This window comes from Phaethon aethereus (assembly GCF_964289735.1).
Source record: "Phaethon aethereus genome assembly, chromosome: 2".
NCBI classification, from domain to species: domain Eukaryota; kingdom Metazoa; phylum Chordata; class Aves; order Phaethontiformes; family Phaethontidae; genus Phaethon; species Phaethon aethereus.
In genome coordinates this window covers 84,728,222-84,753,217 of record NC_138582.1, presented here as the reverse complement: position 1 = coordinate 84,753,217, position 24,996 = coordinate 84,728,222, and the positions used below count along the sequence as shown (strand labels likewise).

The 24,996-nt window shown below is 44.4% G+C and overlaps 1 protein-coding gene across 1 annotated transcript in view; it reads left to right on the top strand.

The window, feature by feature from the left end:
* Positions 1 to 24,996, top strand: part of MYO10 (myosin X) — a gene marked incomplete at both ends in the record, with an annotated part of 166,368 nt that overhangs the window by 5,437 nt on the left and 135,935 nt on the right. The gene's annotated exons all lie outside the window — the stretch shown is intronic.

Genomic DNA, 24,996 nt, shown 5'->3' with positions numbered 1-24,996 from the left:
TTTGAATCAGAGTGGCACAGGCTTTTGTCAGAAACCATCCACAATTTTTTTTTCCGTGATTTTGTGGAGGCAGGAGAGGACCGCTTTGCAGGAGAGAGGGAAGCAGAAAGGAAGAGTAGCTTCAGCTTTCTGTGTCGTCTGGAGGGTTTGGTGCGCTGGTCCCGTGCGTAACCTCAGAAACCCTGCAACCTTTCAGGGCTCTTGTTGCCCCAGTGTGCTGCACAAGATGGAAGGAAAAGTTTGAGGCCCGAGGCCCCTTATCAATAATTATACTGCCCGTTGCCTTGGTTGTGCTGCCTTGCACTTCCACTGTAGTAATTTTAGGTGAGTCTTGGGCTTTAGCTTGGTAAGACCAATATGGTCTCGTGAATCTGGTTTTTGGCTTTAGAAGATAGCTCAAGGAAAATTGGTAGGTCCTTGTCTCCGTGTGTGGGTGTGTATGTATGAGTATTTATATAATGTCACTGTGTTTGCACAGAATAAATCCAGACCTCACCCCTAGCAAGTGAATAGCATCCCGTCTTTTTTTTTTTCCTCTCTCTTTTAATATGGGGAATGAATATTGACATAACTTCAACAACAACAACAACAAAACCTCTAGGAAGAGAAAGATCTCTTTGTGTCTCTTGGGTGGCTGCGGCCCCAGTGGAAGGTGCTGCGGTCTCCTGCGAGGGGTGGGAGCAGCAGCTCTGTCCCTCGCGTGCCCGGCGTGGCGAGTGCGTGCCTGCCGCAGGCCAGCGGCACCCTGCACGCCGTTCCCTGCAGAGCTGGAGGGAGGCATGTCCGCGGGGTAGTTTGATCTCGCCAACCTTTTTGGCTGCAGGGCCGGTATTTTTCCTTAGTGAATCACAGTCCCCAGCTGTGGTCTGAGCCAGGAACGTAGCTTTGGGTGGAGTCCCGGCAGAAGGGCAGGAGGTAAAAAGTCACCGTGAATTAAGACTTTTGCTAAGGGGAGGGGAAAAAAAAGGCATTACCAGCCTGAAGTCACTAATTGTGACTGCTTTACAAGTTTTGAGATGTAACCTCAAAACTTGCTAGATTGATTATGACTTCAGGCTTGTTACGAGAGGGTCATGGCTTATGCGTTCTCCTTTCTCTTGGTCATCCTGTTATTTATCATTTTAACCACTAGTGAGACATGAAGGAGGGTGGCTATCTATTGAGGCAACAGTTATAAGGCAAATTACTCTCATTCAGGTATTATTGGTACAAATTTTGCATGTTGTGTTTTTTTGGTTTTTTTTTTTCTTTTTTTAAACTTCTTTGGGATTTTCTAAGATGTCCTATGTCTGTCTGAAACTTGAGCATTATCCATTGGTCATATTTACTGTAATGCAACTTTATTTAGACAACCGTCTGATTAAGAAAGGTTAAGTGGATTATCCTTTTCATTAGAAGTCCATTAAGTAGCTCAAACACTGTGTTTTTTTAAAGATGGGACTTTTCAACGTTTGGATGCAGAATGGGAACTGATATTAACTATCGTCTAGATCTGCCTTGTGAAGTAAACTGCTGAAGAAGAAATTACCACTTTGTTAGATGGAAAATATGAGCGTTGCATTGGAAAAGTATACTGGGAAAGGTTTGTTAGGACAGAAGGAATGAGTGAAGATGACTAGTATTTCTAAAAGTACCTGGGGGAGAATGTACTGTCTGCTCCTAGACTCATTGATCATCCAGTGGCCTGCCAGACTTCAGAGTTGAATAGTGTTCCTGTATTTGTATGTTAATACATTTTAGCAAATTCATCTTAGCAAATACTTAAATTGCTTCAGTGGGATGGTTTTGCCTGGTTTATGGTATCAGACTTCCTTTTCTCTGAAAGTATGTAAATCTCATCTTGTAGAGAGCCTCGTTAGAGATTTGTGAGTGAATATTGAAGAAATCAGAAATTCTCTTTAACCCATCTCTTAGATGGGTTGATGAATGACTGTGGTGGAGGACTCGGGAAATAAAAGGCTAAGGGCACTTTGATGTGTTAGTGTTGCCTCTTCCTATGTATTACTGGGAAACTAGTCATAATCCTTTATTATAGGCCAGTGATACGGGAGTGTGTTAATATGAGACTCTTTGTTTTGGTTTGGAGAGTGCCCTTGTGGGAGATGCTGTAGGGACACTTTAGCAGGGGAAAATATTTAGTTGTTGCTTTTTCCCCTGGGGGCATAGCTACTATTCCCACCCTGAGCAAGTTTACCCAAGGTTCTTTTTTTTTCTCATAGCACATCTGCCTCTGTATTGGAGTAGTCGTTAAAAGTACTCAGGGTTTTTTGGGTTGTTTTTCATGTTCTTAGTTACTTGATGTGGTTGTGCTGGCAGAATGGCACCCTGCTGCCCAAGCCTGCCATTGCGGTTTCAAGGTCAGGATTGATTTTGGTGCCTGTGGCATAACCTCAGGTAGAGACCTGAGGCTAAAATGGTTGATGAGCTCTAGCTGCCATTAACTCCAGCCGGAATTACAAAGCTGAGTCTTTCCAAAAGTTGTCATCGAAGTTAACACCCCAGCCTCCTTGGCCCTCTTTCTCCCACTTTCTCTTACAAACCTTCAAAAGGCTTTAGAAGACTCGTTTTGATGAACTTTCCAGCATCTGGAGAAAACGTTTTTGTAATTCTTAAAACGATGCTGGATTGTGAAGGTGGTGCGACTGGCAAAGTCTCACATGGCTTTGATGTTGCGCACTGCATGCGTATGTTGTCCTTCTTCCCGACCTTGCTAAGAGGAATGCAGGATTTCTCTGTGAAGATTCTTATGCCTTCCCTTTGCGTTCAGCCAAACTGACGCTGGTTTTGGGGACGGGAGATAAGAGAAGTTTATTCCTTGTTTTGAAAAAGTGTTGATGTTTACAGCATTAACGGAAACAGATTATTTGGTCCTATTTTAGTTGCTGTTGTTTAGTGTGCCATTAAAATGTTTACTCGGATGAAGTTAAATATATTTGTTAAGAGAATGGGATTGTTTTTCTTATGAAGTTGTTTATCCCACAGAAAAGTCATATCCCTTTGTTTAATGTACCCGTCTGGTTTACAGAAGCGTTGGAGATCATTGCTATTTGACCATTTCAGTGGGTCAAAACCCAGCTGCGTGTCTTGGTTAGGGTATATTTTTATTTGCTTCAGAAAAGAGCCAAGTTGGCAGGACGCCGGAGTTCATGTCGGGACAAGGAGTAGATGCCGATTCTGTAGGTCGGACTTCTTGCTTTGTTGGTTCTCGTCTTGGGCCTCTTCCCCTTACTGAATATAGACTGTGGTTTTGTGATTAGGGTTTATCTCCTCATTACAGCTCTCTGGTGATGGGTACGGTGGATAGGCTTGTTTGGTGTGTGCAATCAGTTAGTATATGCCCTAGAAGAAAATGAGAGCGGCGTTTACAGCAGGGCTTTGAAGGGTGGCATTTCCTGCTGCTTTTCAGACCGTGTACTGGGAGGAGTGTCCGATGAAGCGAGCTCTTTGTTGTTGGAGCTCCCAGAGTCGGATTCTGCTGTGTGATACTTGATAAGCTGTTTCAAGGAATAAACAAATGCAGCAAATCTGAGCTAGGAAATACAATTTCTGCAGCAGCCTCCTTTTTTACCCCTTGCAATGACATTTCTAATGTTTTGCGTGCTGAATCTGAGAAGTTTTAACAAATGGCAGATGGGATTTTGGCATAAAGTTGAGCTGTGCTTGCAGCAAAAGGACGATTCTCTGTTTTGTGTTAGTTTTGAGAGTCTCTGCTCCTAATTTCTGTTTCTGTTGCGCCATTTCTGCCACCATTTTGCTTTGGTGATTCAGTACCTTAAGTGACTGCAGCCCTGGTGCAGTAGTAGACTCCCTGGGTTTTTTTGTACAGAAGCCCATGAATAAACTTAATTGCAATGTGATGAAAATAGTTGTATTAAACTTTTACTGTATAGTTACACCTTTGTCAGTAGGATGCCTTCGTACCATGCGAGTAAGGTGGGGATGCCGTTGGTAGCTGGTGGAGGACAGAAGGTGGTACCCAAATCTGTGCATTTTCTTGTGAGTGTCCAGTGGTCCTTTGTTGGTGCCTTGTTTTTTAGCAGTCCTTACTGAGGGCAAAGGGAAAGTATTGAGTCATGGGATCCTTTTCCTTCGGAGAGTAATTCAGCATTTACTGTGTTCCAGGTGCTTCTGGAGTCAGGCAAATACAGGCTTGTAATCCTGAATTTTGATTTCCTGAACTTGTGTGCCGCTTACAGAAACATTCCTTTATATTGCTTGCAAATGCTTGATTTGAAAAGTGCACAGTTGCTTTATGCAGTCAGAGAGGCCACAAAAGCTTTGCTGTTTTCCTGGGAGTTTTCTTTTTTCTGCTGGAAGGCAGCAGAGCTTTTGGTAGGCAGCATGAGCTGCGTCTGTCCTGGAGCACAGGGATGCGCCTCCCGCTCCGCGTGCAGATGGGAGTCGTCTCTTGTTGGGGAAGAGGAGTAGGTGCGTGTTAAGCGGTGGCTAATCGAAGGGGCAAGAAGGGCTCGAGGCAGCGAGCACCCGGACCCCTGCAGGTCCAGATCACGGGTCGCACCGCTGCAGGGATCGCCCGAGGCGTTCCTGGGGAAGCGGAGGAGAGGAACTGGCGTCGGGCTCGGAGCAGGCGCAGATGCTTTAGCGGGATGGCTTCTCAAAGGAGTCTCCTTGTCAGGGAGAAGGATGTCTGACAGCTCCTGCTTTAAAATGCATAAATTGAGATTTTTTTTTTTTTTTTTTTGGCTTTGCAATTCCTGTCAAAGTTGGAGAATAATCTTCTGTTGCTGTCCTGAGGCCAGCTGGAGTTTTCCTAGCTGTAGGCTTTGAGTGTATCTTTTCTCCTTGGGTCTCTGGTATTATAAATGCCAACATTTTAGAAAGTCTTGCTTTTTAGGGTTGTCTTTTATAATAATTTTGGGGTTTTTTGGCAGTATTGAGCAATGATGTGCTTCTGGATACTTTCACGCAGACTTATTGGAGAAATCTGGGGTTATTCTTGAGAAAGCTGCAGTAATTTATATCCTTAAAAAATAGGACTTTGACATTTGTTAGTACTGCTCTGTCAGTGGCAATATTATTGTAGTAAAAACTGCCCTTTTTAGTTTTATTGACGCTGAAATTCCTGCTTGAATTTTGTTGTCATGTGATCATCTTTTCCTTTAATTTTGTTCCGGATGCTGTACCAGAGTAACTAGTAATCAGCGAGTGGCTCTTTTTCTCCAGAAGAGCAGTCGTGGTGCTACCACTTGTTCTGCAGGAAACAGCTGGATTTTTATCAGATCTTTGTAATTGTTAGGAGGGGGAGAAATTCCAAGTGATCTCGGTCACATGGTGAGAGCTTTACCCAAGACTACTGGAGGCAGCCGGTGGCTGGGGCTGTTGGGAAGTCCATTCTTTACATCTTCACTTGTGGAAGGGTCTGAGAACACCTGGAAGCTAGGATGCTCCATGTATGTGCTTTAAAAAAGAAGAGGTTACGTCAATAAGCCCAAAGCTATGGCTGTATAAGCTGCAGCTTCCTCTGTGGGTGTGTATATTTATTTAGCTTGCTGATATTTTATTGCACTCCAGCTGCTGCAATGCTGTGTGCTGTTGCTTCCTTTCCCTATGTACCAGCAAAGAGAAGAGGCATGGGGGAAGATGCTGGTACAGATCTAAATATGGTATTTATGCTGCCTTCGTGTATTTTGCTGTTGTTCCTTGCTAATGCTGATGTTACTTAACATTTTTGTATACTGCGTATGTTTTTATTCTATTTCTTATCTTTAAGTGATTTGGTACAGCTGGGGGAATGTCTGCCTAGGAGAAAACATACGACAATGAGTTGCTTCAGGATTATTTAAAGGCAAAAAATTGCAATTAGTTTGTATATCTGCTCCCTCTTTCTGACTTCTGTAGTTGGAATTAACTGAAACAGTAAAAAAAAATATTTGCCGTTTATTTGTTTATTTTTCAATGAGGGAAGTTGGTTGACAACTCAAAAGCCATACTGAGCAAAAATAACAAAAATGTCTGAATAGCTCCCTGCTGGAAAGGTGGTTTGTTGAGGAGAAAAAATAAGTTCAAAAGTGGTAACCATTAGTGGCTATAAATAAAGAGTTACTCATTTAGGCTCTGGGACGGATATAAGAGAGAGGTTGTCCTAGTTTTTCATCTTTACCATGTGGTAAAAAGTGAGGTATGTCATGCCCTGCCATTTTTTAGATAGCTTTAAAAATAGCTGCACTTGTGCTGTTTTCTGCTCAAAGAAAGGTCTTCAAGTATACTTGCATAAATAGAAAAAGCTGTTTGGCCCTGGTCTGAAATAAAAACATGAATTTATGTATCATTTCACTTTTAATAATTTGTGTTCCCTGCAGGGCAGCATCTCTATTCTGTCAGTACACTCACAGTTTTGATAAAACACTGAATTTTATTCTAAACCAAAATGTGTAATCCTGTAAGGAATATTGTAACCGTGGCGGGAGTAGCGAATGTGTACCTAGTGGGTCAGTAGGTCTCATCTTTTGGAAAATAAAACCTGGTTTGCAACCTCGTGAAGGAGCAGGCTGGTTTTCTTCCTTGGGGTCACCTGCCATGGCGGTGAGGAGGATGCCACAGACCAGCCTGAAGTAGCCACGCACTGAGACTCCCTGGGGGACCCTGGAAGAGCCCTGAAGACCCCGAGGCCTCCCTGCGGGGTTTGGGAGCGGCTTTGGAGGGGAGGCTGGTGTTCCTAGTCTCCAGGTGTTGGAGTTAACCTTTCCATAGGGGCACCTTGTGCAGTCTGGGCTGTTGGGTTTCTTCACTTGCACTGTGTATGGTGCTGATCCCACAAATTACATTTTCAGTTTAAAGTCTGTGTTTAAAGAAGTGTCTGCCTTTTATGCTTACTGTGTTTCATCCTAATTAAGTGAGGAACTTGGGGGCTTGCATGAATAGCTAAATAATAATAAACCTCCCTTTGACTTCACTGGTGCAGAGTTTGGACATTCATCTTCAGACCTAGATTTCTTCTGCTTTGGTGTTGACTGACCAAGCATCGACACTTGTGTCCTCTTTCCCCTTTAATGCCAAGTGTGTTTGTGGACCTCTTACAGGCTCCTTTGGAAAGTAATAATAAAGGTGCAATGCTCTTGGGCTTATCCTGAGGCAGGAGGAGTTTGGTTTCGAGTGTCCTACTTGTGGCTGCGTACAGCGCATGTTGCCCAGCAGCTCTCCGGTGGCCAAGAGGGCTGTTAGAAGGGTTTCTCCTGAGCCGTGGGCAGTAGAGGTGAGCAGACCGTTCCCGATGGTGAGCTTTGCTTCTCTTATCAGCAGACGTTGGCAGTTTCCAAACAAGTGGCTGTGATAGCGGCTTCTGGCCGGGCAGGAGGGGGAAGTTGTTGGTGAAGGAAAGGCATGCGGGTGGGTAGGTTTAAAGGCACAGGAGAGTTATAGGGTTTCGGTGACCTGTAATGAAGCAATGCGATCGTGGCTAAAGATAACAAGCCCAAAAAAGCAGTGGTAGACAGTGTTGAGGCTTGGGTTCTGAAATTTGGTGCCTTGACTTGCTTAATACTGGGATGTGTAATTTTTTCCCTGGAGATTTAGCTCCCAGTGTTGCTCTCTGTAAAATAAATAAAGAGATCTTTATTCAGTAAGGTTGGTAATCCCAGGTCTAATATGGGGGACACAGTTCCACCTGAATTAGAGAAGAGTCGTAATGCATTTAAAATTAAGCATGTTCTGAAATACCTTGTGGTTTTGGCTTTTAGCTGGGTACAAGTCACTTGGCTTCTTACACATCACAGTCCAAGCTTGCCATGGGAAAGTTAATGAACATCTAGGGAAAGGTGTCCCTGACCATGGCAGGGGGTTTGAACTAGATGACCTTTAAAGGTCTCTTCCAACCCAAACCAGTTTATGACTCTGTGAACACTATCCCTGTTGGGACTCAGGAAACCCCCAAAACTCTGCTTAACGGTAACTGGTCAAAATGACTGAAATCCAGTAGGTAACTACTGCTGATCTTGGTACAAGTCCTGTTTAAGTAGTAGTGACCATGGTTCAAGCATAGCTTCCTCAACGCTGCTCTCACACTCTCCATAGTGCGCACTGGAGCGCCCGCCTGTGTCGCTGCTGTAGCTCCCGAGTGGGTAAGCGGTGGGTGAAACAGCCCCCCGTAAGGCTTGCTGCCTTGCCCCTCTCCTCCCCAGGAGCGCTGCTGCGGCCGCTGCAGCCGTGTTGCGCCGTCAGGGGCGAGGGCGGGAGGTCTCGGCCACTGTCGGGTCTCCACGCTCTCCGCACAGATGCGTCTTTGTTCGCTCATGGTGTGTCTCACTCACTGCCACTTTAAAATCCGTCTCAGGGTCGTTGCTACGATGATTTGTACATAGACTGTAGAGCTGCTTTTATTGCAGACATGTTTCCTGGAAAACTGGAAATGAGGTTTTTATTTCTAATTAATTTTTTTTTAATGGAGCCATCGAGCCATCTCCTTACTGATGCACTGCGTGGCAGGTGTCGAGGGAGGAACGTTTTTCCACTGGTGACTTTTGTAGCAGAGATGTTCAGAGCCGACTCTGAAGTCCGTAGGAGATTTTTTGGCGTTTTAGGCAGCTGCCCTTAAGAGACGATGGGCTTTGGAAGAGTGCAAATGTTGCTACTGTATTGGCCCAGAAAAGGCTGCATTTCAGTGATGCTTCCTTTAGCAGAAAGGAAGCAGAGCAACATACGAAGTCAGGAGTAAAGGAGAGGGTGTCTTGTAGTTCCTAACTCTGCTGAAGACATTGAATTGCATTAGTGCTGCACAGGGGTAATTATGTGCCATCTGCTGTCCTTCAGGTACCGGACAGTATCATGAGAGCTGCTGTGAGGAGGAAGAAAGTCTCAAGTTGGTGGCATTGTGTAGAAAATAGACTTAAAGAAGGATTGGACATTGCTTTCTCCTTGAAACGAGCAGGAAGAAGTGGTGTGTGATTTTTATACATTACTCACCATTGTGTAGAGGAAAGCAGCCACTGAGTTTTAGAGGGCGAGGGATGTTCAAGACCTGCGGCGCAGCATGGTGGGTGTTACTCACACGGCTGCCTCGGGAGCGGCGGGTGTGGATGTGTGTACACGCAGGGTGCGTCACGACCAGCCCGTGCTCGCTTTTGAATATTCGAGAATCAACTTGCTGGGAAGAATTTCTGCTGGAAACTCATTTTTGCAACAGAAGGACTGTTGAATGTAATCACGTTTTACTTCTGTAACCGTGTCCATAAACTATTTTTTAACAAAAAAAGAAATGTATACAACTCTACCTGAGGAAGTAACTTGTACAGCATATGGGGTGAAAAAACCCAACACCTCAAACTCCTTGCAAGTTGGCTGAGGCTGTGTATTACCTCTAGAAGTTGGGTATGTTCGAGATGGGTCTTAACGTGATCTTGAGGAATTAAAGTGAAGCATGTGTATCTGCATACTCCTAGCTAGGGGCCCAGACTTTGTAGTTGTCCTGTAGAAATGGGATCTTGCTTATGTGAATATGAGGTGGGGATTTAACTCCTAGGTGAAGAAGACATCATGAAAGCATGTGTATATCTGAAAATACACACAGAAGTTCTGAGGGTCACACTTGTGCATAAACAAACATGCTCATGGCTATCTGAAGATAAAAGGGAACTGAAAATGTGACCAAACAACATTTTATAGGTGCTCTCTTTTAAAGATCTCAGTTCGGTGCTAAACATGCTTCCAGAGTTTAGCTGTGCTCATCATAAGTGTGAGCAACTGGAATTATCATGGAAAATATAGTCACTTCTTCAAAACAAAGACAAGTTGGTACTTGAAACAACAGGGAAATTGTAGGAAGACTGGCCTGTGAGCAAGAGGGAAGGTGATGTCATGTGAATGCTGTCATGGGATTTGGATGATTTAAACTGCGTTGCTGCATCTGCCGAAGACTTGCAGCCCTCAACAAGTAATTCAATCTGCTTTTGCCTTGGTTCTCTAGTTGCAAAATACAACTAGAGGATTTTCCATTTCCAACACCTTTTTCCCTTTTCCTGGCTAGAGAGTTGTAGTGCATAAGGCTCTTGCCCTCCCTGGGTCCTTGCACTGATGCAAATAAAACCAGACCTACCGCCTGTGCTAAGCAAGGGGCTGAGTGCTGGTTGACTTCTTTGGTGAAGGAGCAGGCACATAGTCCCTGTGGTTTGCAATATTTTCTGCTGCACACATGAAAGTGGTGTGGAGCTACGAGGACTCAAAATGCATTTCCTTACAGGTGAGGAAATCTCTGTACCTCCCTGCAGAATGAAATATTTTATATGCTGCATAGGGAGTTAAAGGTAGTATGTGCAGTAAGCAGGAAGTTATTGTTCCATTTTGAGATTTATGACTTCTTTGAAAAGGAAACTGGTTGTATTTAAGTCTTTTTGACCAGCCAAGTCAAAGCTTGGAGGAAACTAATACAGAGCTGGCAACGGAGGAACGTGTTGTTCCTGCAACACTTACTTGCAGTAAAGTGTAAGTGGCTTTTCACAATTTCTGCTGTTAAGGAGCACCACAGGGGCACCACCTTCGGCAGAACTGTCGTGTGGGGTTGCATTTTCTGGTAATGATGAGCAAGATGCTTCTCAAGATGTTCTGTTGCTCTGAGATTAATGGTAACAAGCTGGGTTTTTTCATTTTTTGAAGAATAAAAATGGCATTTTGGCTAAAGCAGTAACATGCTTAAAAACATTCACTTTTTTTGAAATGGTACTTCTGAGAGTAATTCAGCAGGGACAAGTCCCCCTCCAGGTGACCCAGTTTGAGTGTTTTTCCCAAATGAGGTCTGGGCTGAAGAAGCACTCATTCATCCTTGGGTGTGCGTCTTGTTCACATCAGCTGAAAGGAAGCATGTGCCCTTTCTGACTAAGGAGGCTTTCTTGAATCAGCTTCTGTTCTACTGTAGTTTGCCCATATAACACTTCTCTTTGCACAATTCCATGCTTCATCATTTGTGGAAAAGTTATTTTTTAACAGTGTTTAGGTCATTTGATTTTACCTAAGAGTTATTTAAAAAAACACACCATGCAAAGCCAACAAATAGCTGTTTTGTTGACTCACAGTGTAGTAATATGAGAAGTGACTTTATTACTAGCATGAAAAGTAGTAAAAGATACTGGCTGTGTTTAGGTGGAGGAAGACATCTATATTTGTTTTCGACTTGCGTTCTTTAGTGCCATAAAAACCTGATTATGAGTAAGTAAGATTAAATATGTTTTAACAGCACGATGTCAAGCAGTCATGGAAAATTCCCAGTCTGAGCTTGTGCAGGCATTTGGATACTATAAAGTCCATACACTTTGGTCTTTGTGCCTTTTTTTCTTTTCTGTTTTTGGGGTTCTTTTTTTTTTTTTTTACTTAAGAAAAAACACCTCTGTGGGTAGGCAAGAATCCATAATACTGCATTTTGAGTGCTACATTTGCATTTTAATTTAGGCACCCTGCTAATTTGACTTGAACTTACTGTGCAGTTACATTCTTTATAAATAATTTAAAGCAACATCCTTGTGATGGCAAGCCTATAAAGCCCTCCCAGGTTTCACAAGCTGGGGAACTGCACTGTGCTGTGGCAAGTAGGTGATTATGGAATTGTCTGGGCTGGCATTTGCAAAAGAGTTGGTTGACTGAATTAATTGCTAAATAAAATAAATTGCTGCATAAAGGTTCGCGCTCTATGCAATAGACATACTTTCAGAAGTAGCCAGGAGAAAAATCACAGTGCCCTGGGCTTTAGGGTCATGAAAGCTTTCTGGCCAATGTGTTGGCTGATAGCCTCCAGCGTACCTTTTGGGTGGCAGGGTGAGGTGGGGAGCTGGGGAGTGCAGAGCAGAGACGTGTGAGCCTACTGGAACCGTTTTCTTATGGGAGAAAAGCATCCTTTTGTCAGGCTTAAAGTTGCCACGTGTTACATGTGTGTCATCTGGCTGCTGCCTGATAGAGGCATGTGTTCATCTCTTGCAGGCTGGGGGAGATGGGGCTGCCAGTCACAGCTGGCAGGTCTTTGTCTGAAGGAAATGGGATCTCCTCCCCTGGATTTAGACCAAACAAGTTCAGTTTAGCGTCTCAGCCCGAGTAGGTCACATTGGTAGTAAAGAGTGTGGTCTGATTGCAGACCTGATCCTGGAGAAGTGGGGGGAAAAAAAATTTCGCCCTCTCTGCTTGCTGTGATGCTCCGCTTCTTGCTTGAGCTAATCCCCTTGGCTAACGGGAAGAGCTTTCCCACCTTCATCTGTGAATGGTGCACCTCTGGGAGACTACAATGTATACTCAGAATCACTTGGCTGAGCAGGTCCTTTGCTGAGAGGCAAGCAGCTTGTTCAGCCCTGTTCCTGTTAATGCTTTTGCACACTGGGTGTAGCAAACTAGAAGAGAGTCTCAGCCCAGATGCATTTCCTTGTACTCCTCGTTTATCTCTGGGATAAATGCCCATTTTGTCAGGTATTAATGCTTTAAATCACTTCTGTTTGGTTACACTTTTCTAATTGCTTTGTGGTTTAGTTTCAGATTAAATCTATCAACCTCCAGTACAGTAAAACATGCATGCAAAAAAAAAAAAAAAACCCAAAAAAACACAGAAGCAACCACTCTGTGTTTCTGCTTTTCCTGCTGCTGCCACAAGTACTAGGTTGAGGTAGTCACTTTTCCTCTTAACAATTACCAACTCACGTAAACATGCATTGAAGGGGGAAAAAAAAAAAAGTCAGTGCTAGAGTGATGCAGGAAATGTTCATCCCTGTCATGAAAACAAGGCCAAAGAATGGGAGTGCGTCAAACCTCTAGGTGTGCCTGCAAGTGAGGAAGAGTGACGCTCCTTTTTGTTGAAAAGTGGAGCACAAGTTTTAAGCTTCTTTGGAAAGATGCTACAAGCCGTGAGGAAAGGCGTGGTGGTGTACGTCCCAGGGACCTGCAAGCTGCTTTGTATGACCTGGCTGGGGATTTGTCCATAGATGCGAGATGGGAAGCAGTATGGAATTGCAGGGTTCAGTCCAGCATATGGCATGAAAGTATCCACGACAGGAGAAGGGTTGCTTGATGTAAATACCTGCTTCGTTTCTGTGTTTTCTGCTGAAGGTGTTCTCTTCTGGCAGTTTAGTGAATGAGTTTAAAATGAGTCAATTTTTATAAATTTTATTGTATGTAATATATATGAAAAAAATCCCAGTACAAGAAAAAGTGACTTGCCATAATGACTGAGGTGACTCGCCCTGTAGATGCCTCATTTTATAGTTGCACAGCTGCAGAAAAATCAAAACACGTGCTAGTAAGAGTAGCATTACTGGAAGGAAATGTATCTGGTTAGGGAGAAGTGGACTAAGCAAAAGCAGGAGATTGCTTTTCAGGGGGTTGTGACCTTGAGGGGCTGAATATAATGAATGCAGTGTTTCAGGCTGCCTTTTTACCTTGGAACTGCTGCATACCATTGGTATTCATCAGCAGTGACGGGGCTCTGCGGCGGGAAACCTTGCAAAGCATCGCCTCATCCCCCAGGGAAATTTAAAGCCGATAAGGTGCAAAACTCTTCAACGTGCGTGCAGGAAACGCTGCCTTTTATCTGACCTTCAAGGCTTTTGAACTTTACCTAAAACGTGAGCTTCGTTGCTAAATCTGCCTTTGGTATAGATCCCAAACTCTCTTTTCTACTAAGTTGCACCTTCTGTATGTATTACAGTAGTGAAAAATGCTGCTGGTGCAGCCTGCTTTGGTGTCATGTAGCCTCTGGGAAGGTGGAGATTAGCCCTGGTGGACAGTCTTCTGCTCGTGCCATCCAGCAGCTGAGTGAGAGACCGTGCTTGGATTAAAGCATGGTTGAGAGGAAATGGCCTCAAGTTGCACGAGGGGAGGTTTAGACTGGATATTAGGAAAAATGTCTTTACTGAGAGAGTGGTCAAACATTGGAACAGGCTGCCCAGGGAGGTGGTGGAGTCACCATCACTGGAAGCGTTCAAAAAACGTGTGGATGTGGCACTTTGGGACATGGTTTAGTGGGCCTGGTGGTGTTGGGTTGATGGTTGGACTTGATGATCTTAAAGGTCTTTTCCAACCTTAATGATTCTGTGATGCTGTAAATTTCTCTTCCACTACTGCCTCCTAATTTTCCTTGTCCCCAAAGGTCTCTCTTTTCCTTCTGCATTGGGGAAGTGAATTAGGTGTTTTCAAATGCCTGTTGCGATTGATTTTTGCTTAAAAATGTTTGATCACAGTTTGAGAAGTAACCTATGAGTGGCTGTTTCATATTTACTGATACTTTGGTGTTGGTTTCAGGGCTGGTAGATTAGATCCCATTTATGAGTTATTTAAAAACTGAATGAATTTTGAATTGAATAATAAATTATTTAAGGTTATAGGTTTTTATCCTCCACAGTTTAATATGTTCTCTTCATATTTCAAGGGGATGGGGGTCCTTTGACGTTGAAATACAACAGTGATCACATCTTACGTGTTGTAGATATCAGTTCACAGCTGAGTGTTAAAATTCGTTGGTAGTCTTTCCTGAGTTTCTGACCTGGGAACGACGGGAAGGTAATCACTGGAGAAGGAGGAGATGGGAAGAGCTGCTGCTGACAGCCAGTCCTCCTGCCTGCTCCAGAACCAAGAGAAGTGTCCACCAAAGTCCCAGGGGTGGCTCCTCCCAGGCATCCCGGGCTACAGATGGAGGTCGGCAGGACAAAAGGAAACAAGGCTTAGGAAAGCAGAAGAAAGGACACCTCTTCAGGGTTGTAGACAGGTGCAGTAATTTCAGGAGTATAATTTTTTTCAACTGCAGTGAAAGCAAGTTAGCTCTAAAATGAATGGAAAGAGAGATAAACTTTTTTTTTTTCCTATCTGTGTAGACCTGTGGGCCTCTTTACAGGCCTGCTGGGGAGTCTCACTGAGGGTCACTCTAAGACTTTTTTTCCTTCTTCTTTTTTTTCCCTTTCTGAAAATGGAGAATATCTATTTTCAAAGCCTATACCCTGACTGCTCCTTCAGTTGCTTACTTCTGTCCCGCTGGTTGCAGCTCCCGTAACTCTTCATCAACCGTGAATTGTTCCCCCTTCCTGCGCAGAGCTATACTACACCTGGCTTGGTGGGCTCTGAGTGCTTTAACATGCCGGGAGGATTTAATTAAAATACTGTTGCCTGCTCGCTTTTGTTTTTTAAGAGGTGTGTTTCCTTGCCGCTGCGGGAAGTCGGAGGGCACAAGGTGCTGGCTACCACCTGCCGCAGCGAGAGCAGGCGTCCTGCTGAGTTACCCCCAAAGGCGGCGGAGATTCGGTCCTGTCCGGAGCTTCCGAACAGGGCTGCGCGCTTCCCCGAGGCCAGCTGCTTACATCCGGGATTTTTAGGATTGATTATTTTTTATTTAATTAATTTTTAAGGATGGTTAGGTCCTGGGTATGTAGTACCAGTTCCCCACCACCTCGAGTTGTTTCATAACCCGGGTCGGACTCGTTCTGTGTGATGCTGCAGGTCTGGTAATGCCTGCCTGAGCCTCCCAAATCGGCGCCGGCGCTGCTGCAGTTGCTTCCTGTAGGCAGGGTAACCTCGTCTGCCAGGCTAGGTATAGACGTGGCATGTGTTTGTCCTTCGTCCACCCTCTCGGGGGTCCTCTTCCCGCCTCGGAGCTGCAGCCCGCTGAGGGCTGGCTTGTGTGAGGGGCAGGGCTGGGCTGCGGAGCGGTCGCGGCTGTCGGAGCTGGCGTGGCGAAAGCGTGTTCTGGGTTCAGGACGTTGCCCCTGCTTGACCGCAGAGCAGGTGAACAGGCCCGAGTGGGTGGCGGTGGAAGCTACCGGGTGACTGGCTGTGGCGCGCGGACATGGAGGACCTGAGCTCCATCTGCTAGGCTCGGTACAGCCCAAACCTGTCAACTGCTTGTGGTCGAAGCGTAGCCGGGGTTTGTTCCTCAGTGTGGGGCCAGGCTGGCCAGGTGGGCCTTCAGAAAGGCAAGGGCAAAATGGTTGTTGGAAATGCTACTGAACAGGTCCAACAGCACATCCCAGTTTACCAGCTGTCCAGTGTTTTTCATCTGTTCCTCCTGGTTTCTGTATTCCATTAGGTATTAACCATAGAAGTCCTTATTCTACAGATGTTTATCCCATATGCAGGGTCCTGTTGGCATCTGTAGGACATGGTAGTTGAGCAAAGTTAGGACAGGGTTCTGGTGTTCGTAGGGCAAACCCCATGTAGCTTGCCAAATGAGACTGATTAAAAACAACAACCAACAAAAAACCCAGAAAAGCTTCGAGTGTGAACTAGCAATGTAAAGAAATAATTCAGTGCAATCACATACTTTAAATACTTGTGTTCCTGTGATGAAGTAGAGAGATGTAGTGACCATACTGTGAAAGCAAGGCTGCAAAGAGAAATGAAACCTGCTGAATCATCTAGTGTAGATTCAGTGTGAGGGGATCAATACAGCTTAGGAAAAGAAGTTACGACCTGAAATTTAAAATTCTCCATTTTCAACAATCAGTGTTTCTATTAGTGAAATAAATGAATGACAGAGCTGTGGGCTGACTGGTCCATTATTCTCTTTTCTCCCTCCTTCTCCCACTTTCTTTCTTAGCCTGGGAATACAGTCTCACTAATTCTTACGGCACTAAAGTCTGAACTGTGTCTCCAAAATCCTGAGTTTTAATTTCCAGAAAATACAGAGCTTGGAAGAACGGGGGGAAAAATCTAAAAATCCCACATGTAAGAAATGTGGGCTGAGTGGGTCGGTTTGTTTTTGTCTTAAGGCTTTGATCTTATAGCTGTTCTCTGAAACAATTAAGGCTAGAAATACTTTCCCTTTTTGCCCATCCCTACTCTAACCCAGGAAAATGATTCATGTGTAAACTGATATTTTTGAGTTGCAGGGAGACTTAAACAAAACAAAAAATTTCCTCTAATATTGTCAGACCTGTAAAAGGATCATGAATATTGACAATATAGAAGTAAGCGCTAAGGTGGAATCTTTTGTACTTTGATGCCAGAAATTTGCAAAGTGAAAGCTGTGGTATTATTCTTGAGAGTAATTTTTAAGTATACTTATTACCTTCCACAGTCTGCTCCTTAGTATGGATTATCTTTTTCACACAAGAATCCCACTTAACTAACAGTACGTTTTCCTAGAATTGCCTGCTTGTTTGGCATGAGAAGGGAAAGAAAAAAAAAATAGAAAAAGACAACACTGAGCTTCCTAGAAACCAGGAGTAGTCCTTGCCATGCTAACTTCAGTTCTTCCTGTGTGCTTTCAGGTGCAATGCTGGCATTTGATCGATGATGCTTCTTGACGCAAGAAGACTTTGATAAATATGGCCAGAATAAAATCAGATGGCAGGCAAAGAGCAGTCAATGGGAGCAAATGTATCTTGATCAGAAATTTTAACTGCTTTGCAAATTCAAATCAGACTGAACCAGTATAATATCCCTCTAGACATGGCATATCCCTACTTGTGTAGCACAGCTAATACCTAGCATGGTGGATGAGCTACAGGCATTTTGGCAGGCTGTCTTCTTGTCCCCAAGTCAGTGATGGAGCCGCGTGGCAGTGTGACGGCTTGCTAGACGATATGGAAGAGATTATGTCAGCAGAAGCTAGTGGTGATTTAAATTGGCGTGTTTGGGCAGTCATGCTGGGATAACTACTCTTGCTATATGGCTGTAGGCTTTGGTGAACGGTTTTTAGAGAGGAGTCTGTCTTCCCCTGCTGCTTTTACGTGCATTGTCCTTTCTCCATTCTCTTCCTTAAAACATCTGTTGAGGTTAAAAAAAATCTCAACTCCCATGGCTGAAGAATTGGGGTGTATGCATGTATACAGATTGGTTAAATTCAGTTGGTTTTGAGGAAACCAAGTTTTGGGTTTTTTGTGGGTTTGTATTTGTGGGGGTTTTTGGGGTTTTTTTTTTGTTGGTTGTTTTTTTTGTTTTGTTTTTTTACATTTGTAGTCATGACTGTAATTAATAAAAAGAAATGTGGTTCTGGAAAAACATGAGTGCTTGGCAAAACTGTGCTGTCATCAAAGACAGAACTGCAACTCCTATTGAAATGTGTGAAGGGGCAGAATTAGGACTTGTTTGGTTTTTAACGTTTTTGTGAGGATATTGTATGTTCCTCTTTAGGAATGCAAATAAGGGGAGAGAATTACATGTTCCTTTTAAGACGACCATGAATGTACCAGGAGATCTGCCATTTTCCGCTGATGTTCAGCAGGACCTGAAACTGTGTTTCGGGTAAATAGAGGAAAGTTGCCCTACGCATTTCCTGCTTCCATGATTTCTCATTTTTGCAGTTTTAATCACGGTCAGTTGCCAAGTAACACTTTGAGCGCTGATTTTTAATTTTGGAATAAATGACATGACTGCCCAGAAAGTGTTATTTCTTTACCTAAACTTGCTGGCACAAGAAAGAGCTGTTGTCCTATAACAGCCTGTCAGACTTGACTGCAACTGATAATAGGCTTTCCAAATTCCTGTATTGTTGAGTTTTTCCAGCCATGATGCCATCATGTAGGTTGGGCAGCCTCTAAAGTGAAAAACCTATTTGGCCAAACTTGTCAAAATGTAAAGGTGACACTTGAATCTTTCTCATGAAAGTCATAAGACTGTAACAATCCTGGTAACTCTCCCAAAAAGACTTGATGGCATCTCACTGCTAGATTTGCTTTTGAGGGCATGATAAAGCTGTTATTTCCTAGCTGTGTGGAAACCTCATTATCCTCAGGAGCTGGCAACCACGTCTTCAGAGCTCTAGCCGAGAAGTGCAGTTGCTTTTTGGCTTTTGTGCAGGGCCTGTTAGCAATGTGTTTTCACGCTCAGCAGCAGAAGGTGAGGAGGAGTGTGCTTATCCACCTGCATATATAGAGGGTAATCTCTGTGTGCTGTTTGTGTTGGGAATAACTGGAAGATAAAAGGTTTTGTGGTTTGGTTTTTTTTTTTTAATTAAAAAAGAAAAAAAAAGCCCATATTATATGCAGCGGTCTTTTAAGAAGTACTGGTGCTTTCAAAGGGCTGGAGAAGGTACAAACTTATTCCGGTTCCCTCTCAAGTCAGTAATAGTAATAATATATGTTTTAATCCAGTTTCTTGGTTTTTAAAGTGGTATGCCGTTGTTGGTGCTGTGCTATCTCCAATTACTGAAACAGAAGGAGATGGAGCCTGTTCAAGGTTAATCAGCAGCTGTTGCGCAGACCTCAGGAGCAGGGGAGCTTTGATCTGGTGTGGGGGATGGACAGACTACAGAAACATCTCATTTTCAAGGAGATTTTGTTCTGCAGGAAACTAACCTCCCCAAGCTGACCTTATATCCCGTGGAAACATCTTCATGGCTTTGTTCTGCTTTAAAACAGTGAAGCAAAGCGGTATTGTTCAGGAGGCAGAACTAAATAGATTTGTTGAGAGAAGGGTGTTAGTAGTTTACTCTCGTGCTCTCTGAGGAAATTGTGATTAGTGCTGTAACTGTTTTGAAAATGAATTTTACCTTATTCATCTGGATTAAGTATGCGTCTAGATTTCAGTGCGTAGTTCTTCTCAACTTCAGCTCACGAAGTTGAGTTTAAGGTACTGATACTTAGATTACATGCTCAAATACCTTCCAAAGCTGTGCTTTCTCTCATTATCTACAGAGACTTAGGGTTGAACTAGCCCTCCATAACTCCATCCATTCCTCACCGCCCCACCATCCCCGGACGAAAACTGTCAACTTTCCGACTGTTGGCAGAGGGGCTGCAGAATTGCTGGAGTGACATGGAGCCTGTTAGTGGCACTATCATGGAGTGGTTTCTGGAATATTAATTGTATTTCCCTTCCATAGGTTCTGCAGTGGTAGTGTATGCAGACTTTTGCAGTAGTTTTCGTATTTCAGCCACCGCTGACATCCAGCTGTTGTGGAAGGCTTTTGTTGATGAGCGCAAGAAGGCTGCACTGGGGAAGCTGGGCACTGCAAAGGGCGGGATCTAGATCGATACTCTGAATTACAGAGTGATACATCTGACAAATGGCCATTACTACTTGTTTGTTTCCCTGGACTAAGGTATGGAAGAACAAGTCCAGTTTTCTGCTTAGGAGGCTGAACACTTCATTTTTGGGTTGGCATCAGTGAGGGGTCAACTTCCTCTGAGGGAACTCAGCTTCCAGTGAACTTCAAGAGTTTGCCCCCCCGAGTTGTCTGGCTAGGCATGCAGTTGGCATGTTTAGGTTTTTGGGTACCTGAACTGAAGTGATTTCAGTAGTCCTAAGCTAACAATGAGAGGTGAGTTTTCATCAGCAAAACTGTTCATTAATATGAAAACAGCGAAGTTGTATTTTGTCTGGATAGCTTCTTTCTTCTTGTGGCCAGTGTGTGAATTAGTAAAGAGGAGGAATGAAGATAAATGTGGTTTTGGTTATCTTTTACATTAAAAAGCAATGTCCATCTTGACCTAGTTAATAACATCTCATCCTGTCTCTCAGACTTTGTATTTGGAGCCAAGCTACTGTAGCATGAACAGAAAGTTCTCTAAATACATATGGACTATTGTTCTTTTTGTTTTGCCAAGCCCTAGTAGTGAAATGCTTTTTGAACGCAGATGCAGCATAATCTGTGTTCATTGCCTTTAATTTAAAGCAGTTTTAACTGCTGTGAATCAACTGCACTGATGAGTTGACTGGATTTTACATTATAACATGTGAATGAGTAGCATTTTCACTTGGATGAGAACACAGTTGTTATACAATATCTCCTTTTTCATATATAGAGATACGTAATACATGTAAAAATGTAATTAATGTGCAGACAGTTATTTTATTTGGCATACAACCTGTATGCCTACAAAATCTAGCTTGTTAATTACAGTTTTGCAGTGAATGCTCCACCATTTTACTTAGTTGAGATAAAGTTCTTGGTTAATTTTGTGATTTAGAGTGTATATGACCAAAAGAAAGTAAAAAAGAATGGACTTTTACTACCTCCAAGAACAGGATACAGAGGAAGGTAAGAGATAGCATTTGCATTTTCAGATGTAAAATCTGTGAGGTAGAAGGACTAGGGACTTCTCCAGGTGGTCTTGCAGCTGTGAGATTTGCAAACCGGTTTCCTTTCCCTTTTGCAGTCAGGAGAAATTTATTTGCTATGGAAATGATGGCATATGGCCCTTCTTCTGCAAATGCTATTCCAAGTATTTTTACAACCTCGCTTCACATAAATAAAAACCATTGGGCTTTAGGAAGTGCTCCGTGGCTTTGCTTTCCCCTTTACTACAGACTAGCAGGATGTTAGATGTTTGTCAGGGCACTCTGGAGTGGCCCACTTACCAGGCTTCTCCCCCACCCAAAACAGGTCCAGATCGATATAATGTGCCGCCACGTGCGAGGAGGGGTGTCCTTCCCCAGGACCTGTCCTGTGTGACAAGTCTTGCCTGTAAATTAATTGCTAGTGAAAGTTTTGTTCTCAAAATTGTCGCTTGTGCGTCACCGACGCATCGCAGGGGGATTGCAGTCCGGTTGCAGAGCTAGCTGGGCACCGGAGGTGGCTGTAAGCTCGTGAGGGAACTTTTGCCAAGGCTTTTTTATTTTTTCCCTCCCGCAGAGGGGCAGGTCTTGCAGCGCACCCAGCCCATGGACAGATACCCTGTTGTTGAGCTGCCTTGCCAGGGAACACCTTGCATTTGCATTTCAGGTGCCTCGGGCTTTGTGAACTACATTGTTCCAGCCTCCCCTGAATAGCAGCTATTGACCCCTAACAATGTGCATTTGTTTAAATCAAACCCTTTCGTAGTTGCTTTAAAAAGCTTATTTTAGGACTAGCCCAACCAAGTGAAAGCTCCTGTGCAGGCCCCCTTTTCCCCTCACCCCGCTTCATAGCCAGGAAAAAAAATAATGCAGAACTAATTATTCAATTTCAAGATGGAAAACATTCTCCTCCTTATGAGAGGCTATTTTGAATGCTGAGGTTTTGGCAAATTTTGTTGCGGCTTGATGTTTATAAGTTTTTCATTGTCCTTGAAAGCATAAACTTCATGTTACTTGAGGTCGGAGATGTGGCAAATAATAAACCGGTGGAACAACAGGGATTTGGTTGTCCTGAAGCACTTGAAGAACTTCACTGCATTTTGACAAATAGGTTTTTTTGCTGTTTATGTGTGCATTTAGGTGGATTGAATTCATCTAGGGGGAGGAGGTGGAGACTGACCAGTACAGACAGCCCAGCAGCAGGCTGGTGGAAGCGTTTCCCTGGGTGGTGAGAGGAGCAGGGCCAAATTCCCTCTGCTGCTTGGGGTGACCCCTCGAGCCGTTGGGTCTCTAGAGCCTGGTGGTGTCGGCAGCCACGCTCATTAAATCTGTTACGATTTGTGAACAAAACTGCGGTTATTTACTGGGTGGGGGGAAGCTTTGCTATGCCTCGCTCCTGTGGGGTTGTCGGGTTGAGGCAGAAAAGCCCAGTGAAGTAAAAGTTTTCTATGAGCTGGACAACATTGTAGTCCTTATGTTTTATGCCAGTGATCGCGCTAACAACAACGAAATATTCAAACATGAAACAGTGATTGTCAGATTGAATAGGGTCGTTTCATGGGCTGACGAGTCTTTCTTTTGGTGTCCTATGTTAACTCAGGAGTATTGCACCTCATGAGGTTTCTCTAGTTATTTCTGTTGGTTGCGTTAGACACAGTGTTGCCAGCAGGTCGAGGGAGGTGATCCTTCCCCTCTACTCAGCACTGGTGAGGCCGCACCTGGAGTGCTGTGTCCAGCTCTGGGCTCCCCAGTACAAGGAGGGACATGGACATACCGGGTAGGGTCCGGTGAAGGACCATGGAGATGATGAAGGAACTGGAGCATGTCTCCTAAGAGGAAAGGCTGAGAGAGCTGGGGCTCTTCAGCCTGGAGAAGGCTCAGGAGGGATCTCATCAATGTATATAAATACCTGAAGGGATGGTACAGAGAGGAGACAGCCAGGCTCTTTTCAGTGGTGCCCACTGACACGACCAGAGGCAGTGGGCACAAACTGAAACACAGGAGGTTCCCTCTGAACATCAGGAAACACTTTTTTTACTGTGAGGGTGACTGAGCACTGGCACAGGTTTCGCGGGGGGGGTTTGTGGAGTCTCTCATCCTTGGGGATACTCAACAGCCATCTGGACACGATCCTGGGCAACCAGCTCTAGGTGACCTTGCTTGAGCAGGAGGGTTGGACTAGATGCCCTCCAGAGGTCCCTTCCAACCTCAGCCTGGGTACGTGGCCTCTCCTGTGCAGTGGTGTGTGCTCTTCATGGGCTTTAGACCCACGCCGCGGCAGACTAAGTGGGGCAGGCGACAGCTGCGGCCAAGCGCTGCATTGCGCTGCCCCGCCGGGGCTGGCGGGCAGCCGCAAGCCTCAATTTTCACTCTCGGATGCTCTTGGGGAGGGTGGGCTGACAGCAGCAACTGGATTATTGTGAAAAAGCCCTTTGTCTCCCACCCTGAGTGTTGTGGTAGATATTCCTTCATACCAAGGATGTCACCTTCAAAGTTGTCATTGCTCCTGCACTTGTACTTAGGGGACGTAGGATGTTTCTGTTTGCTGGCTCTGCCAGGGAAGTACCAGAGGAAGTCCAAGAGCAATGTCCTCACGTTAGCCTTCCTCCCTCTGGAAAGCGCAGGGTGTTCGTGCCCTCGGACCTGTCAGCATGAGGGTGTTTGTGCTGCTCGGGAAGATTAAAAGCAGAGTGGTGCTCTGGGTTTTCCGATGGCCAAATTCCGATGCAGACCCAAGGGAGCGGGTGGAAGTCTTTCCACTGCTATCACTGAGTGTTGAATGGAATGTTCAAGGCCTCTCTGTTGCTTTTACCACTTCTGGGGAGTCCTCTTCCCCACGGTTTCCCAGACTCCTGCTCCCCGCTGCCCGCCTCAGATGTTAGCGCTCTCCTTTCCCCTCCCCTCTGCCCTCACCCCGTGCTTTTGAATTGACATATCCTGCGTTCGAACTGCCTTGGACTTGCTGTAAACCTGGAAACGGTCTGGCTCAAGGTTTTGGAGGTAAAAGGGCAAACAGCTCCACAGGATTTGCAGCATTTAAAGTGGAAAGCAGTTTGACAAAAGATTGAGGGGGAAAAAAAATAATGAGGGATGCTCTTACATGGTCCTCTGTGTGTAGCTGAGCTCTTACCATTCAGAGAAACCAAGCAGCAAGAGTTTTTACATTTTCTATGAGCATCATTTGGTGTCTTAATGCTGCTGTTCTCCCATCATAGAAACAAGAATAATGTTTATTCAGCGTCATCGAAAGCGTATGCAACTTGTGGCTGAAGTCTGTGGTAGACTCATGGGCCACTCGCCTGAAGTATGTAACAAATAAAAATCTGTATTTGTCGTGATTGTTGATCAGGACACTGCTCCCCACCAACTTTAACAAGGCTGCAAGTCACTTTGTGTGTGTAGAAATTCAGGCAAGGACAACCTTTGGATGCTAGCATGCAAAATTAATTATTTGGATTGTTTTTTCAGTGATCAGACACCCAAAGTCACAGCCTTCTGATTATCAGGGTATATCCCAACTCCTTTCTTCCACCCCTTTTTCTTTAGCAGAGAGTTGGACTGTTCTCGTGCAGAAGAAAAAAAATCTCTGCTCTCTAAATGCCACTGAAATACTGTCTTTCTGATATGGAGCCTGCTGTCTGTTTGTAGAGAGCAGCAATATAGTTTGGGTTGGAGGTCAGACTTTGGGGTGCTGCTGCTCAATGTGTTCTGCCAGCTGGAGCCTTCTCCTATGCTGGAACAACTTGAGTGGGTATCATTGATGGGATGGCTTTTGCTGCCGCTGCAGCATCAGCTGTGGTTCCTCCTCCCACATCCCCCTCCCTTGCTCCCAGTGCTGGATATTTCTGTTTTCTTGACGCTGGATCTGCCAGCCGGGTGAAAATTAAAATAGTCTGTGCCTGCCCTGTCTTACTAGACTGACTTAGGTGTCTCACTGATAGTGTCTCTGTTGCCGCCTCATCTCTAAAAAGCAAATGTCATTTCTTTGTAAGCTTGATTGCTAGTAGTTTTTTTTAAAAAAACCTCTGCGTTGTTTTGTAGCCAGGAGAGGAGGATAGTGTAAAGGGCAAAGTGGTTTAGAAAAAAGGT